A 16,658-nucleotide genomic window follows, 5' to 3' on the forward strand; every position below is an offset into this window, starting at 1 on the left:
AAGGTCAATTTGGATAAGACAATGGAATTTACTTTATCCAATAAAGAATAAATGTAAAGCATTACAATAATGTTTTGTGAGATTTAAACATAACATTATTCTAAGAAAACATCTTGACACGCGTCTCGCATGCTTAAGCATTGAATCTATTGTACAAGATAAAAAATATGCCGAGGCCTCACTGGGGGTAAAAAAACTCATAAAAACTTGCGTTTCAAGTCTTGGTTATTGAAGACACACGATACTCACACAAAACTCACTATAGATAAGTACAATCTTCACCTCCTGATAGTTCCTAAATTGCTGATTACATTAACGTTAAAGTTAACAAACAAAATTCAGTTGCGGATTGACGAAAATTTACATAGGTCGTTAGACTGTACTCTTAACAGAGTCGATATTCAAGTTACATTTTAATGTGTGTAAATGAAACCTATTTTTAGTAACAAACAAAGATTTGAATTTTTATTCAAGTCCTATGTGGTAGTGTAAATATAAAGCGGTTTGTAGGAGCGGGAAAATGCCAGTGCGACACATCTAAGGGAAGGAAAACAGAATGCTTCTAAGAACAGTCTCTTCGGTAAAATTGAATAAGTTTCGATGCAATGTATTGGCCTTTCCGTCGAGGATTCTGTACAATTGAGATTTAAATCTAATAGAAGATGTTTGTAAGGGTTTTCTCAATTGTATTATGGATATTGTTCTTTTGTGTTCTTTGTGTTACCTGGGGTGCAAGGGATATAATTCTGTACGTATTTGGTTATTAAAAACTGAATTAAAGATTGTATACATAATATTTAAGTTGTGAAGTTTATAGTTGTTAATATATTAGTAATCATAAAATATAAATATCCAGTCTTTATAATTTTCTTAACCTACATAGAAATAATAAAAATGATTTAAAGAAATTTAAAAAGTTAGCGCCCTGTCACAGTGTAGCATTTCCTTTAAGCATTTCATCGCTGTATTGCGATACTTTTTCGTTGAGCGAAGAAATCACCAGCTCTAAGGCCACCTATCTATCAGGCGCCATCTTAAATCTTTCATTAGCGCCTGTGCACTTGAACCCCACGGCCAATGGACATTGTCTTGTTTGGCCAAATAAATGACCAACTCACCTACGAAAACTAAAATTTACATATTATTAATACATGATATATATATTATTATATTATACTTAGTATAGTTTTCATAAATTTGGTTGTTGCTAATTTTCTCAGAATAATTTTTAAAATATATCTATAGTATTGTAAACCTTTTTATAATCGGTTTATTATTGTTACGAAACCGAACCTGAATTAGGGGCTAAAGTTTTTAGTATAAGTATAATATGTGAATTAAATAAAATATTTATACAGAAATTTATTGTAAGCTGACGCGGCGGTATGAAGTATGAATGTAGTGTTACAGATCAGCTGCATTTGAATAATTATTTGATTAAAAGAATTGTTGTTCAGTAATTCTACTATAAGAGACAATAAATAAAAAACCATGGGACTCGGTCCTGCTGTTCTCCTGGTTGATCAAATCCGTCTTTATTTTAAACATATTAAGATTATGAAGATTATACCCATAGTATATCTATACCCTCTAGTCCATTTAAGTACACAAGTTCCAAAATTGAATTTAACTGTCAAACTTAGAAATTATTCCTTTAAACGAAAATATTTCAAAACCTTAATATATGTGGTAGTAAGTTATCATAAAAGAACTCGTAGATTTAACTTATACGCTCGTCTTTTATTTCTTTGGAAGGCGCTAAAAGAAAATTTCGTATTTGTTTCCTGTTTAACATTTTGCAGGAAATCCTTTCCATCATTTTTAAAACAAATAGATGTTCGATGCGGTTCTTTCGACAGCATCGTGAACGTCAAAACACCATGATATATAAATGCACGCCGTGGCATGAGGCCAGGCGACTTACACCAAATACACACGGTATCCAACGAATAATATTGGAAATGATAATATATATTTAAATATTCGTTTTATTTTCGAATTTGGATATTTTGGGATAGTTCATTATTTACCAATAAGTGGCCTTAAGGTATCTTGTATATGTACTTAGTGCAAATTATAATAACATTCACATGACATCTTAAGTAATAAATAATAATAATATTATTAAATAATTAAAAACATAGATTTGTCCTCTATCAGCAGAAGGCATGGTGAAATAGGAGTACACACTTACATTCACATGGGAACATCACGCAAATACATAGTCGAACTAACATCACCGCATACACGAATTCAGGTACGACCAGTCACCACAAGTAGCACCCGTTCACGAGTATGACGCATGGCCAGCCATCGGCCCCCTCGCCATTCACCAACACTCATACATACACTTCGATTTTTTATTAATTACAGCTGAGGAAAGCGGCCTAAGCAGGCCACCCAAAAATGGCAGTCATCGAAGCCAATGAACACCCATTTTAGTGGATGAGTTGCCGGCTTTCAAGGGAGGGTTTCGCTCTCTACTCTATACAATTGGAGTATCTCCCAAAGAAGTCAAGCAAGTCAAGTCAAGCGCGATATCGTTTCAAGAGCGATTGAAAGTATGGCCTTGTCATACACCTATATAAAATGGAGCTCCAACACGCCTTAGATTTTTCGAAAAAGGCCAGTAGTTGATAGTCTTCCTATGTTTGATGAGAGTCCTAGTTTAATCACTTTTTTCCTTCAGTGTATTCTTAAGTTTACGCATAGATTTACCAATGAGTTAACATCTAAAAATTGTAGGAAATTTAGACAAGCTTTTTAAAGGTTCTTACTCTCTGTATGTCTGGCTTTAGATTCAGACATAAATCCGTTACGGAGTCGGATAGACAACACGGATAGTTTGGCGTACCTTACTTGTATCCCATCCTAAAATATTACCTATATCGACGGGTTTTATACATTAAACTCGATAAACGCTAGCTAAAATATTTTCCTCTGTACGAAGTATAAAATATACTTAAATTTTACTTTTTATACTGCATGTTTGTGACACGTTTATTTAAAAAAAATATAAGACTAAATGTTTACGATGCGCATACCGTCACAAAAAACCGACACCTTGAAGTTAGCTATAGTCGACATTTTAGTTTTTTTGTGATATTTAAAGAAAATTTATTTAACAAGATAATGCGTTATAGTAAAACTTTCAATGTATTATAACCTTTTTTCTAATGTAAGTGTCGTTTTTTCCACACATCTAGAATACAATTTAGACAAGATTTCTATCGTGTTACGCCTAAGACGCGTTTTGCATTCTTAAAGAACTTAAGACTGAAATCGTTTTCTTTGAAAATAAATTTCATTTTCCGATGACAAGCTTAATATTACAGATATCTATGCTAGTACATAATATATAAAGAGTTTCTCAATAACTAAATAGTTTCTGAGTACTCGCAGTATTGTATGCAAAATGAATTCCACCAACAAACTATGTGTTCAATCCAGCGTCAGAAACTTTGTCGCCTGCATTTCATAGAAAATTAAACTAAAATTATTTTAAACTTTTCTGAAACGTGTATTTCAAATAGAGACATATTATTATGTGATGTGATGTAATATTTATAATGCAATAGTTTTTTTTTATAGAACAGGGGGCAAACGAGCAGGAGGCTCACTTGATGTTAAGTGATACCGCCGCCCATGGACACTCTCAATGCCAGAGGGCTCGCGAGTGCGTTGCCGGCCTTAGTTTAGAATATAAAAAGTGTTGCCAACAAATATGAAATTGATACGTTTATTCGAAAGATATATATTACAAAATTTTCCAAAAATACAGCTGTTTTCAAAGAATAGAATAATGTAATTATTATTTATGTCAACACAAACCGCTATAACCATTTGGACGTACCAACATTACCGCACAAAAACGTCGAGAGAAAAAGCTAAATAGATATTTTATCACTTTTATAGCCACTTAGTTTGAGCTTCCCGTGATTTATGATGTCCTGGAAGCTGAATGATCTGATTCTTGCGTTTCATTACAGTCTTATGGGGTTTTCAATGTAAGTAAGTTATATTAGCTGACCCGGAGAACTTCGTACCGCCAAACGTCAATTAAATGTCGTGATACAGATTAGTTGAACTTAATTTATGATGTAATATAATGAATACAAAATAAATAAATTCACTAAAGTTTTAAGCAATTAACTCAAGAAAAAATAACGCATGCACGCATGCATAAATATTTGATAGCCAATGTATGTCAATCCTTTTTATTACTGACATTATGCCACATTTTAAAGTCTAAAATACGCCAATATCCGAATACTGTAGGTATGTTTTGTCGATCGAAAGCTTTATACACGTTCTTTAACTTGAGGGGAGATCTTACCTTATCGACTGAATGAACATTAAATGTATGACAGTTAGGTACGAAACCCATGAACATTTGGTAGATAAATATTTTCATCGATTTAATTTTTGCTTGACATAAGTACCTACCACAAATTAAAAACTATGAAAATCTTGCTTATAAGCGTTCGAACAAAAAAAAGATGTGCAAAAAATTGTACATAAGTTTTTTATACGCTATAACAGTAGCTCCCGCAATTTCTTCGTCAAATATTCGAGCCTCGAAAACGTTGGTCGTTTCCGTGCGCTTAATTTTGATTGGACATAGATGTTATACGTATAAGATAAGTAGCAGCATAGATTGTATATGTTAAAAGTTACGCTCACCTGCTATAAGCTAATTAGGCGCTAATAAAAATCAGTAACCGACCGTGTAATTTTTTGACACTATTAGCATATTATGTATATTGGGTTAAGCTTTAAGTAGGATCACGCATCGAGGTCAGGATTTTCATAAGCTAATTATGCTGGCACACGGCCCGAGTGTTTATAACTACATAATGTTGGTACATACTGAATAATTGTATTAATTAGCTGGAACTTTAAGCCACTTCACTAGAAACGTGTTGTTCAATTGGGCAAGCGCACACATTTCTATATCATTGAATATTTTCCGTGATACCTAGGAAAGTTCATGTAATCGCTGCAACAAAATGTTGGTTCACTTTATTACATACTAACATATCAACTGACATTGACGTATTCGTTTAGAAATACATTCGCGTCTAAAGTCTGACCTCCGACGCGATTGTATTTCAATTATTCTAATATTTGTAACATGAAATGTAATGACTTTTCTAAAGCAACTTATTTAATTAACCATTCTATGCATCTTCGTCACAAAGCTACGAATTTTAAAAAGATATAAATTAGTTCCTTTGTTATTCACATGTTATATATAATACTCTTAGTCTTAATAACATTGTTGTAATATTTTTATTTCAAATGAATTGACATTTAAGCAAAATAAGCAAAAAATCCTGAATGAAATCTTGAAAATCTTATAAAACAATATAAAATCTAATCAGCTGACATAAGCTATCTTTTCATATGCACAACAGTGTCACAGTGGCGAGTCCCACATAACTCTTCACCACCAGGCAACCGTATGCGTACAATATACCGGTTGCCTGGTGGTGCCTGGTTGCCTGGTAGATACGTTCAGTTCTTACTGTGGATATTGTATGTAATAAGACAGCATGTCTTTGTTGATTAAATAACAATTTAGGTATTGTTAAGTTCGATGTTTCGAGTGAACATGACGTCAATTGATGAATTTTGTTGTTTAACACACCTAAATATTGATAATAGATTTTGCTAGAGATTAATTTATTTGTGGTGTTGTGGTTTAATTTGCCTAATTGAAATTAACAAATTAGTAAAGCTTATTTTTGTATAAGCTTATAAATAAGCTTTACTAATTAGAATAATACGAATATTTCTGGCAAATGGATCTGTTTGGGAGAAATTAAACAATTATTATTATCCAAAATCGAACCTAGGACGATATATCTTAATTCAGAAACTACTTTTACATGCATTTGTCGCGCTCCTAAACATGACTGCTATGGTTACATTAATACAAACCACAGCGGTTTTCTAATGTTACATTTTGCGATATACTATATTATTTTGTAAAATAAAGAGAAAAAAATATATAGAAGATATAAAAAAGAATCATTTTAACCGGCAATAACATTTTTATATCAATCTAAAAAATTTCTCATATACTGCTGCAAAAATTATATGAAAATCTGTTAAAAATATCAACCAGAGAGTTTACGAGGAAGCGAATGTAAGACAAATAAGATAAAACACATCAATAAAGCAGATTTGATTATGGATATAAGAAAACAAAGTACAGTTTTATTCACTTATTCGGAATTTGACATTTTATTGATACTGAAACATCTTTTTCGTATAGCAAACATTTTATACTATAACCCCTTTCAAGGAAAAACGACGATTCATAGAAATATCCCATAAAAGTATTTCTATATTATTATTGGAGTTGACTTTTATATTACAATTTTACGAATACACATATCACTTTATTAAAAAGGTGTTTTATTCGCCACTAAAAATATTTTACTATTTTGTTACATCAAAAATTTGATATGACCTGAACTTTTATAAAAAACAAAATAATTTTAAAAGAACCGATCTCATTTTTAACTAAACAAATAGAGTGAAATGAGTAGTAAAAACAAGTTTATAATACTGATTAAAATTATATTATACCAGGGGTTGATGGGCATGTTCTACCCTAGGTACCTATTAAAAGTACTGAATCTAAAATTTAATGGATCCGGAAAATCGCATCCGGTTAGCTAATGACAAATTAAATGCGTCCCGCGCGGCAAAGTCAATTCAGATTAGAGTTAAAAACCGCCTACTGCGATGAAGATCTCTGACATCGTTCTGTGCCCTTTCTTCTTCCTCTTCAGGCTTCAGGCTTGGCCCAAGTCGAGGTCCGAGTCACGCTGAAGACACCGAATTCGTGGACAAAGATAACTTCTCACAGAGGCACGTTTGCCAAAACAGCCCGAACTGAGCTGTCAAGAAATGACAGCTCAATAGTAGCAATGAAAACTAATTTTAATTTATTAAATGCTTTGTAATTCGTTGAAAATTGCTTTATTAACTCCACACTCAAATAACAAAAACCTAGTGCAAAGTGAACAAACTGTAACTCAGAAGCTGTCGTCCAACATATTATTAAGTGCTGTTAGAAAAATAAAGTTGTTGGGAAAGGTTTCGTGACGTCACGCCATCTTTCCGACTTATCGCACCATGTCAACTTCAACTTGATCAGAAATCAAGCTGATTCGTGCTTAAAATAAATATTTAACTTAACTTCGTAATGGATTAGGAGCTCATTCATCAAGTCGTAAAGTATGTAATTGAATCTCTAATACACATGAACTCTGTAAGTAGCTTAAAGGAAATAATAATAGCTTTTTGATTCAGATACTTTTAAATTTAAATTTTAAACACGTTTCTATTCTAATCTCCTTTTAGTTGTGTGCCCTTTATGCAACCTCTAAATCCAATCAATCCTCTCTCCACTGCACTACTCTCTGGCATGTGCCACCTGCTGTTTCTTTAATTTAGTATATCCACCTTCTAAGTTGTCTTCCTCGGTTTCGTTTGCTGCACCAGTTACGTACTTTTTGGTCCACTTTTCACTCAATGAAAATACGGCAGGATCAATTGAAATCAAGATACGCTCATAATCACAGTTATGCCAGAAAAATTAATAATATTATACCCTATATAAATAGTGATAACGCTAATATGCATTATTAGTTTGTCTACTTCTCTTAGTGCTGGAAGTTGGCCTTTAGTCTCTTGAAGCGTGTTTCGTCGTGTGCCATATGCAGCAACTCTTCAGCAGTTGCAATACCCGTCCACTCCCTAACGAATTGCGAAGCCATATTTTTTTCCTTCTATCAACACGCCGCTTACCCTGGATTTTACCAATTATTAATGTTGATACAATTTCTAAATCTTTTGTTTACCATAACATAGTCACATTAATTTTGCACAATATGTTAAGATGTGTGCATTGGAGAAGTCCAAGTATACAGACGACATGGTGGCAACTGAAAAAGTGACGATGATTATGTCTCTTTCTTGACAGAATTGTATCAAGGTGTCTTCCTGCCATTTCGATTCCTTAAACCATAGGCATCAGAGTAACCTCAGGAACTAACTTTGAGGAAACTTTACTTTATGATTTTAAAGTGAATTAATCTTTTTAATCGAGTTTTTGTGGTAGTAAAATAATTATTATAATATATTTGTATGTAGTTTTAGGACCAACTAGTCAATAAAAAACTAGTTATTAAATATATGTTTTATATATATGAAGTGCTTAACGTTAATCATGGAAACAACAATATTACAGGCAATGGGTCAGGGGATTGTCCGGTGATATCAAACATCAGTGACTCACGTACCAAGCTAATATTGCGAACAATCACAAAATGAAACAGGAGGGGAATAAAAACTGAAAAGACCCAAGCAGTCTTAACAAATCGTCGACCATCATTCAGGGCCAAAAGAACCTCTGGGGTTAGGAGATAAGTCCGCGTATTGTGTGAGATATCGTGCAATATAGGGGTCACATTATAGATAGGCACCTACTTAAAGGAAACTTTTCAAAATTGTTATATAAATAACAAATTTTTATTTATTTATTTATTCGGAAACCAAACAGAAACATCCATAAAATAAAAACAAAGTCAAAAATAAAACACAAAACAAAAACACTGGACGCATCCACAATAGGTTACACTTATACAACCATATAATACAAAAAAAAACAACAAAACACATAATAATAGAGTTAAGACATTAACAGTTGCTTTATTTTATTCCTAAACAAAGCAGTAGTGGAGTGCGAAAAAGTGTCAATGTTTTTGATAGCATCTAAAGAAGAACACATCCTGTGAAGATGCTCGCGGAACCCAATGTATCTATATAATAAAAGACAATAGATCAAATATAACAAATTCTAATACCTGTAACTGAGCAGTGTTGGTCTAGTAGCTTCCGTGTGCGACTCTCATTCCTGAGGTCGTAGGTTCAGTCCCTGGGTGTGCAATAGACTTTCTCTCTAACGGTGAAGGAAAACATCGCGAGGAAACCGCCTTACCTTAGAGGCAAAAACTCGACACATATTATTGACATACTTTTTGTTAAAAGTATGTCAATAATATGTGTTAGAATAAAGGCTTACGTGTAATGTTTTTGGATAACAAGTGATAATGACGCAAGTCTTACAGTAAAAAAATTGTATAAATTACAATTAAATCCGTTTATTTATCTCAATATTACAATATTTTTTTATTTAATCAATTAATGTTTTTAATTTTAAGTCTCTGGCAGTTTCAATACTTTAACAATACAATGGTTTATTTCCCTTTATTTAACATATTAGCTATACATTTATAATACGAAAGATTATTATTTACAAATCACATAATTTAATAAAAACAGTTTTATTTCTTTCTCTTTGTTCTTTAGACATAGACATTTATTACTAACAAAACACACATACATAATCATATAAAATAACAATAATCAAAGAAAAAAACAATAATAATAATAATAATAATTAAATAAAAAAAAGGATGAGAGATAATATTTTTTTTAAAAGAACAAGGTATGTTTTAAGTATGTAATGCATGTGTGCTGTGGCTGTAAATGGCCCTGGCTCGGCATGATGCTGAGGAGCAGAAGGTTCCACAGCGCTGGTCATTCTACCAGAGACCACAGCAGCTAGTTTGCGCCTCAGTCGCAAAATGATTAAGAATGTAATATAATACTTAGTAGAATAATACTAGAAATTAACAGTGTAGTGAAGTTTTGTGTAAAAGTAAATAAAATAAAAAAACTAAAAATAAAAATAGTCGTTAAGAAATAGATAGTTAAATATTTTTGGGCGTATTAAAAACGATATCTTGTTAGTTTTTCGTTGAGTAAGTAGATGTTTTTTATACCTACGGCAAAATTTTTATTTTAATTTAAAATTTAATTCTTAAATAAAATTGTTGTCGTTCTGTTTAATACGAAACATGGCCACAAGTCAATATATAACGTCGCATTTGTGTAAATAAATGCGGGCAACACGTACAAAACTAACTCACGGGACGCTATGCCTTATATGTTAGTGAATACGACATTTATTTGCATTTTTATGAGGCTTTCTATTGTATGGGTAACGAGTTATAGTAAAAATTATTCGTGACATTTCATTTGTAGTCATAGGTAAATACAATTCTAGTCTATTCGAGTCATTTAAGTAAATATGCACCGTTTCAAAGCAGAGGTATAAAAACTGATTTAGTAGGTTATTTGTTTATTCGGAAACTGATTAGAAAATATTAGAATATGACCGCCATATTTTAAGCATAACGTCGTACAAAATCCAATTGTATTAATACAATACAATATTAATATATTAAATACTGCCTGGAAATTTTAAAATATAAGCGGTTTTTTATTCCTTTCACATAGCCTATTTTAATTTTATTTAGCTTTAAACTTCATTATTTACGCGGCTTTGTTAATTGGTTTCGTTTACTAACTAGGTACTTACTCACATCGAAAATAAAATGTTAAATTTAGGAAGATTTGTTATTTTACGGTGAAATAAAAGATTTACTATTAGTTTCAGCCAGTTTCAACTTGTATGTAACATATCATATATGATAACAGGAATTATTAAATCGCTGTAATTAAATAAAACGCGTCTTTGATATAAGTTATTCTACTACGTATTTGCCTGTTGTTCCCACAAGAATGTAATGCTGATAGAGGACAAATCTTTGTTTTCAATTTATATTATTATTATTTATTACTAAAGATATCATATGGAATATGGTGTAATGATTGCAGCTCCTTACAAACGTTGTGTAAAAGAAAAAACTTGGCGATTAAAAAGACTAGCGGAGAGTTTATTACCAGTTCTTCTCTTCTGTTCTACGCCCTTGATTTGAGAACTGGCAGTAAATGTAAAATTAGAAGTATTCAATGTACATTTCTTTTTTGACGTTCATAAGTGTACATTATGTTACCTATATGATAAATGATTTTTTAATAAGTGTTACAAACCAGATATGGTTGTACTAGTGAAGGATACAAATACATGAAATATTAACCAGAGACAACAACAGAGATTGTAAACCCCTCAGCCGTGAAACAGACTCTACCTCTTAGCGCTTTATGATTTGTCAATAAGAAATGTTATATTCGACAAACACCCTTTCTATGAGGTAGGTCGTGTTTTGTTTTGGAAGTTTAAGCCAGTTTCAAGCTTGATTTGTGTTAATATTTTCAGTATAATTTTGTATTATTCATAAATAAACAAATTTAATATCAATTCATTCGTCGTACAATTACTCAATGTTTGTACCAAACAAAAGGCCGGCAACTCACCCGCGAGCCCTCTGGTACTAAGAGCCATGAGCGTCGGGGTGGTATCACTTAAAATCAGGTGAGCCTCCCGCCGGCTGTAATCGCATTTTCGAGGGCTTAGCGTAAAAAAAAAATTAATTCAAACCCATTATAGAGAGCTCGTAAAAACAATCAGAAGTTATATAATTTTATATGTATAGGAAAACAAAAAATTAAAATTATATCATCTAAATATATAATTAACCGTTATGGCGTTCTTTACTGTTTCAATTTTACGTTAATCCGTTGAAGTCAGCTTAAAATAAAGTAAAATAAACTCTTTTTAGTAGCACAAGTAATAAGCTGGTCGAAGTTAAGGCGCACGTTCTACGACTTCCTAGGGGAGCCACGCGATAAGTGAATTGTACGGCTCACACGTGCTCCATTAATATAACGCTTACATGAGTGTATGCAGCTTTGTTTTACACTTCAAAAAAACACTTATTTGACAATCCATCGCTCGTATGTACGCTTATTTCGTTATTGCTATGATGCATCATTTCTGGCTATACCTAGTCTATGTAAACACAAACAGAGGGACTTGTATATTATTGTTTTAAATACACTACCAAATACCAACTGTTACTGGTAACTGAAGTATTTTCAATAAAGATTACATTTTACTCGTTATGTCTATGTCGCAGTAAAGTAGTTAAATGAGAGAGCCACAATTTATAACAAAAAAACACTCACACAACAAACCAACGTTTGCCAAAAGAAATACTCTAAAAGTATTCAGCTGCAGTCGTGACCGCCATCTTATTTTGCATTATTAATCAACACGCTGACTTTCGGTCAGACAGATAGTTAATCGTTTTCGACGCTGCTTTATTTAAATCAAAATTCTAGCGACTTGATTGAATATCGATTTCAAATTAACTGTCTAGAGATTCAATTTACTGTCTAATTTAGTTACTTTACTGCGACAACTACATTTTATGAGTATGTATAATTGCTACTGTACACTATAGCACAATGAAAATAAATAAAAATTAGATTAAGTTTTCGGAATTCGAGAGTCATGCTGAGTCATACAACTGTAAATATTAACATTATTGTATAGAAAACTAAATACAGAGTACAGACGCGTTATTAAACTTTGGTACTATTATATATTCTGTGGTTTAGCTGACAACTTTGAGATGATTATATTCGCAAGTTGAACCAAACTAAAGTCACCGCTAATAGTATGAAATTTCCCTGTACCCGTCAACTACAATTGTTACAAAGAACATATATAGCCATAATAAACCAGTTTTGAAATTAAAATATGTAAATGTAAATAATATCGTACATGTCGATTACGGGATCTCATATAACAGACGAATTTATTAAAAAAAGTGCGTGAGTATAACGTAGGTACACTTGGTAGAAGTTATGTTATGGCTACTAATTTTAAAGACTTGTTCATATTTATACAGATCTAAAACGTCAGAGATTTAGAGGGAGGGGAAATAGGAATGTAATATATTTAATTGTCAATAAAATATTGAAAGTGTCGAAAATTAATACAAATTATAATTTTTGTTCTAAACTTATTTCTTCGATGATAAAAACACGTGACATTTTAATTTACAATTCATCATTTGAGATTTCAAAAAAAATATTTTGCATAAAATATAAAATACTAATATTTCATAAAATCTCTTTCCTCGGTAGGTGCTTAAAAACCTACCACACCTAACTATACTTACAAATAAATGTAAATCAATATTTGCTAACAAGAAATAGAATTTTCTTACACTTTACTATATAGTAACTGTTAAAGTGAAGTGCCGCAAAAAGGAGTAAAAACCTTCTCGGAAAGAGCAGTATGTGTCTTACTTAAACTTTAATATTGTTTTTATTCCAAAAGTATATTCGATTTTAAAGAAGATTCTGGTTGGATTTTTAAAAAATAAAATAAAATACGTTTATTTTGGAACATAAGATCATCAAGAGAAAAAGCCGGCGTAATAAACTCTCGGTACTCTTTTAAAAAAAAGCAAATCATCAAACATCTTTAAAAGAACTATACGTACATCATGAAATAATTATTTCCGTTAATAAAATACTCGTTGTAGAAAAAACATATAATACATCGAGTCATTTGTTATGATAGGCTATTTAATTGTTAAAATTTATAACGGTCCGCCATCGCGCAGCCTTTTACCTATTAGCTTCTACTTTTACTCATCGCGATTACTTGGTTATCTTCAAGGCTAATAATTTTCATTGTATATTATTCTCAATGTCCCTTTGTCCCATGTCATGTGGACCATGGTGTAATGCTTGTAGCTCTTTACAAAAGTTGTATAAAAGAAAAAACTTGGTGATGAAAGATGAGAAAGAAGATGAAAGATGTCATATGGAACATGGTATAATGGTTGCTGGTCCTTATAAACGTTGTGAAAAGAAAAAAACTTGGCGATTACAAAGTGGCGGAGAGTTTATTGCCAGTTCTTCTCGTCCGTTCTACGCCATTGAGAACTGGCAGTAAATGTAAAATTAGAAGCATTCAATGTACATTTCTTTTTTGAGGTTCATAAGTGTACGTACATAAATAATTGAGTTTTGAGTTTGATTGACAACCAACTTTTGACTTGTCATTGTTAAACCAATATTCTGTTATTTAAGTTGTTTTGGGTAAATTTTAACTAATTAAAACAAATTAATATAAACAGTCCTAACCTATTTATCTAAATTTGTTATTATTTGAACAATAGTGAGGGATAATATTTGCTTTCCGGTCGTAGGTATTCATTTAGTCGTTCCGTGCTAACACGCCCATGTGCGGCGCTACGTTGACGTTTTGACCGTCTTCGTTACTGACTCATTTATCCTCAATTTGTTTGTATGGAAAATGGGTTTTGTAATTTTTTACATTTCCTTCTCGTTTTACGTTAATATGCTTATTGGCACCGATATCCTTTTAATAGAATCCTGTTTACCTTACCACCTCCTTACTTAGTTTATAAAAACCATATATCTTTAAACAAACGTACACTCAAATTACTTAACATAAAGAAAATAAATATTTTAAAACAATAAAAGATTTATATCTATAAGATTTTACTACTAACTTTCCAATCCTAAAATTCCATGTAGTAATGTACTCTTAAGTATATGGAGATAGAGAAAGAATATAAAACCATATCAAACGTTCCATCAGATACATCCGATAAAATTTAAATATAAATACAAGAACATAAAGTATCACAAACCAATTGTAGAAATAAAATGGAGTTTCCAACGGAATTCAATATCAATTTTATAATAAAGTTTCAATGTAACAACAGATTAGTTCTGAGAAACCATTATATTCACCGGCAATCTAAAATCGATCAATTCGCGGGAATCACAAAGTTTAGCAAACTTTGTTTTGAATTGTGAATTGGTACAAATTTGTGGAACGTGGCTGCAGGCTGATATTAATGGCGAAATGACGACATCGCTTCTTGCTATTTCCAATTAGGTGTAATATGTTATATATATGTTGTTTGTAACATGTTAAGCTTTCGTGGCAATCATATATATTCCTATATTATATTAATAAAACATACATATACTATCCTTATAGTACCAAACCAATACAATAATGTCGAAAAAAAATTTAAACATACATTTAAACGACTTCAAATAAAGGTGGTTCATCTGTAGACCTTTATGTATGTATGAAGAATATTGGAATATGATGATCGATTATTCACACTCACAAACTTGATAAATAAAATATTTATTTGAATTTGCTGGTATAAATTAGTGTACATAAAAAATCTGTATTTAGATTAAAATGTTTTGTATGTAGAACATAAAAATTTTTTGCATCGGCCGGGAATCGAACCCGGGCCGCCCGCGTGGCAGGCGAGCATTCTACCACTGAACCACCGATGCTTGAGAGTACGTAATAAAATGTGGTATATGTTAAATGAAGTTTATATCCACAAGTAGTATTTACAATATTCTTATCTTACATATGGTACTAATAATAATACTAAAAATGTATAAATAGAAAATTCTATCAAATTTAAAAAGTTTGGTCCCTGTGACGAAGGGACACTCCCATTAATGGGCATTTCCTGGGAAATGAGTTCTGGGTACGCCGGTACTATCAGGCGACAACTTAAATCTGTAATTAGCGACTGAGCACTTGAACTCCACTGACCTATAGCTTCTAATCTAATAGAATAAAATAAAAATTTGGAGGAAAGACTTATATTTGAACCGCATATTTTTTCTGCAGCTTTTGGGCATATTAAATAATATATAATATTAATAAATTGTTTTTTTTTATTGAAATCGGTAAAATATGGTGAATGTGTGAATATTCTTCAAAATACGATGCATCGGCCGGGAATCGAACCCGGGCCGCCCGCGTGGCAGGCGAGCATTCTACCACTGAACCACCGATGCTTGATACTCGATATCAAATATTTAATAACATTACCCAGATTTATTAAATGTTAAATAATTTTCCAAAAATATATTGCATCGGCCGGGAATCGAACCCGGGCCGCCCGCGTGGCAGGCGAGCATTCTACCACTGAACCACCGATGCTCGTATAAAATATACTTAAATAAATAACTGAATCATAATATTGTCTGGTTTTTACAGATTTATTTTAGTTCAAAGCCAGTAATATCTAACTGGTGCTAGACATTAATAACATTAATAGAAAAGTGCTGAAAAGAGTAGCTATATATTTTTTAATTTGTTTATTTACAGAATAATATAATCACAATTTCCTTTTTTCACAATACGATGTTTGTAATGTAACTAGCGTAGTCTATTTAGGAACGTAATTTTTCTACTATTTTCTACTATATTACTGACTGGGTTGTGCATTTATTAAAAAAATCTACTTTTTTCATTATCATATAAATCTTCTTCTCATAGTTTTATCTCCTTTCAACGGTCGTTTGTCTTTATTTTTGGAGGCTCTGCCGCTTAACTTGGTTCTTAGACCACATAAGCAGTTTCTTGGGCCTGAGGTTTGGAGGAATGCCTGAGGAAATGCGCACATAGAAAATCCATTGGTGAACAGCCGGGGCTCGAACCTACGACCTCAGGGATGAGTGTCGCAAGGCCAACGCTGCTGATAAACTTCAATATAGAGGAGCTAGAATGATTTAATAAGCTTTCATATAGACAAAGTATTAATGGTAGAGCTAACATAACACTACAAGTGAATTATTACTTTGACATTTTGAATATTAGCATAAATCACAGTAAGCTAATAAGGCTCCAACACATTGACATTTACATGTAATCCATTTATCAGACTCGTCATGCTCGTCGCATTGATTTCATGTCAGCTATGTGCGATTAGACGCGTTGCTGGCTTAATCCCGGCTTAGCA

General features: G+C 32.1%; 3 non-coding genes across 3 annotated transcripts; all 3 read right to left on the reverse strand.

Moving 5' to 3' along the window:
- Positions 1 to 15,121: 15,121 nt before the first annotated feature.
- Trnag-gcc lies at positions 15,122 to 15,192 on the reverse strand. Its single transcript has one exon. It is a non-coding gene; the product is annotated as a tRNA-Gly (tRNA).
- A 448-nt stretch (positions 15,193 to 15,640) lies between these two features.
- Trnag-gcc lies at positions 15,641 to 15,711 on the reverse strand. The gene has a single exon. It is a non-coding gene; the product is annotated as a tRNA-Gly (tRNA).
- A 74-nt stretch (positions 15,712 to 15,785) lies between these two features.
- Positions 15,786 to 15,856, reverse strand: Trnag-gcc. The gene has a single exon. It is a non-coding gene; the product is annotated as a tRNA-Gly (tRNA).
- Positions 15,857 to 16,658: the final 802 nt, after the last annotated feature.

The sequence above is a fragment of the Pieris rapae genome, chromosome 7 (assembly GCF_905147795.1).
Source record: "Pieris rapae chromosome 7, ilPieRapa1.1, whole genome shotgun sequence".
Classification (NCBI taxonomy): domain Eukaryota; kingdom Metazoa; phylum Arthropoda; class Insecta; order Lepidoptera; family Pieridae; genus Pieris; species Pieris rapae.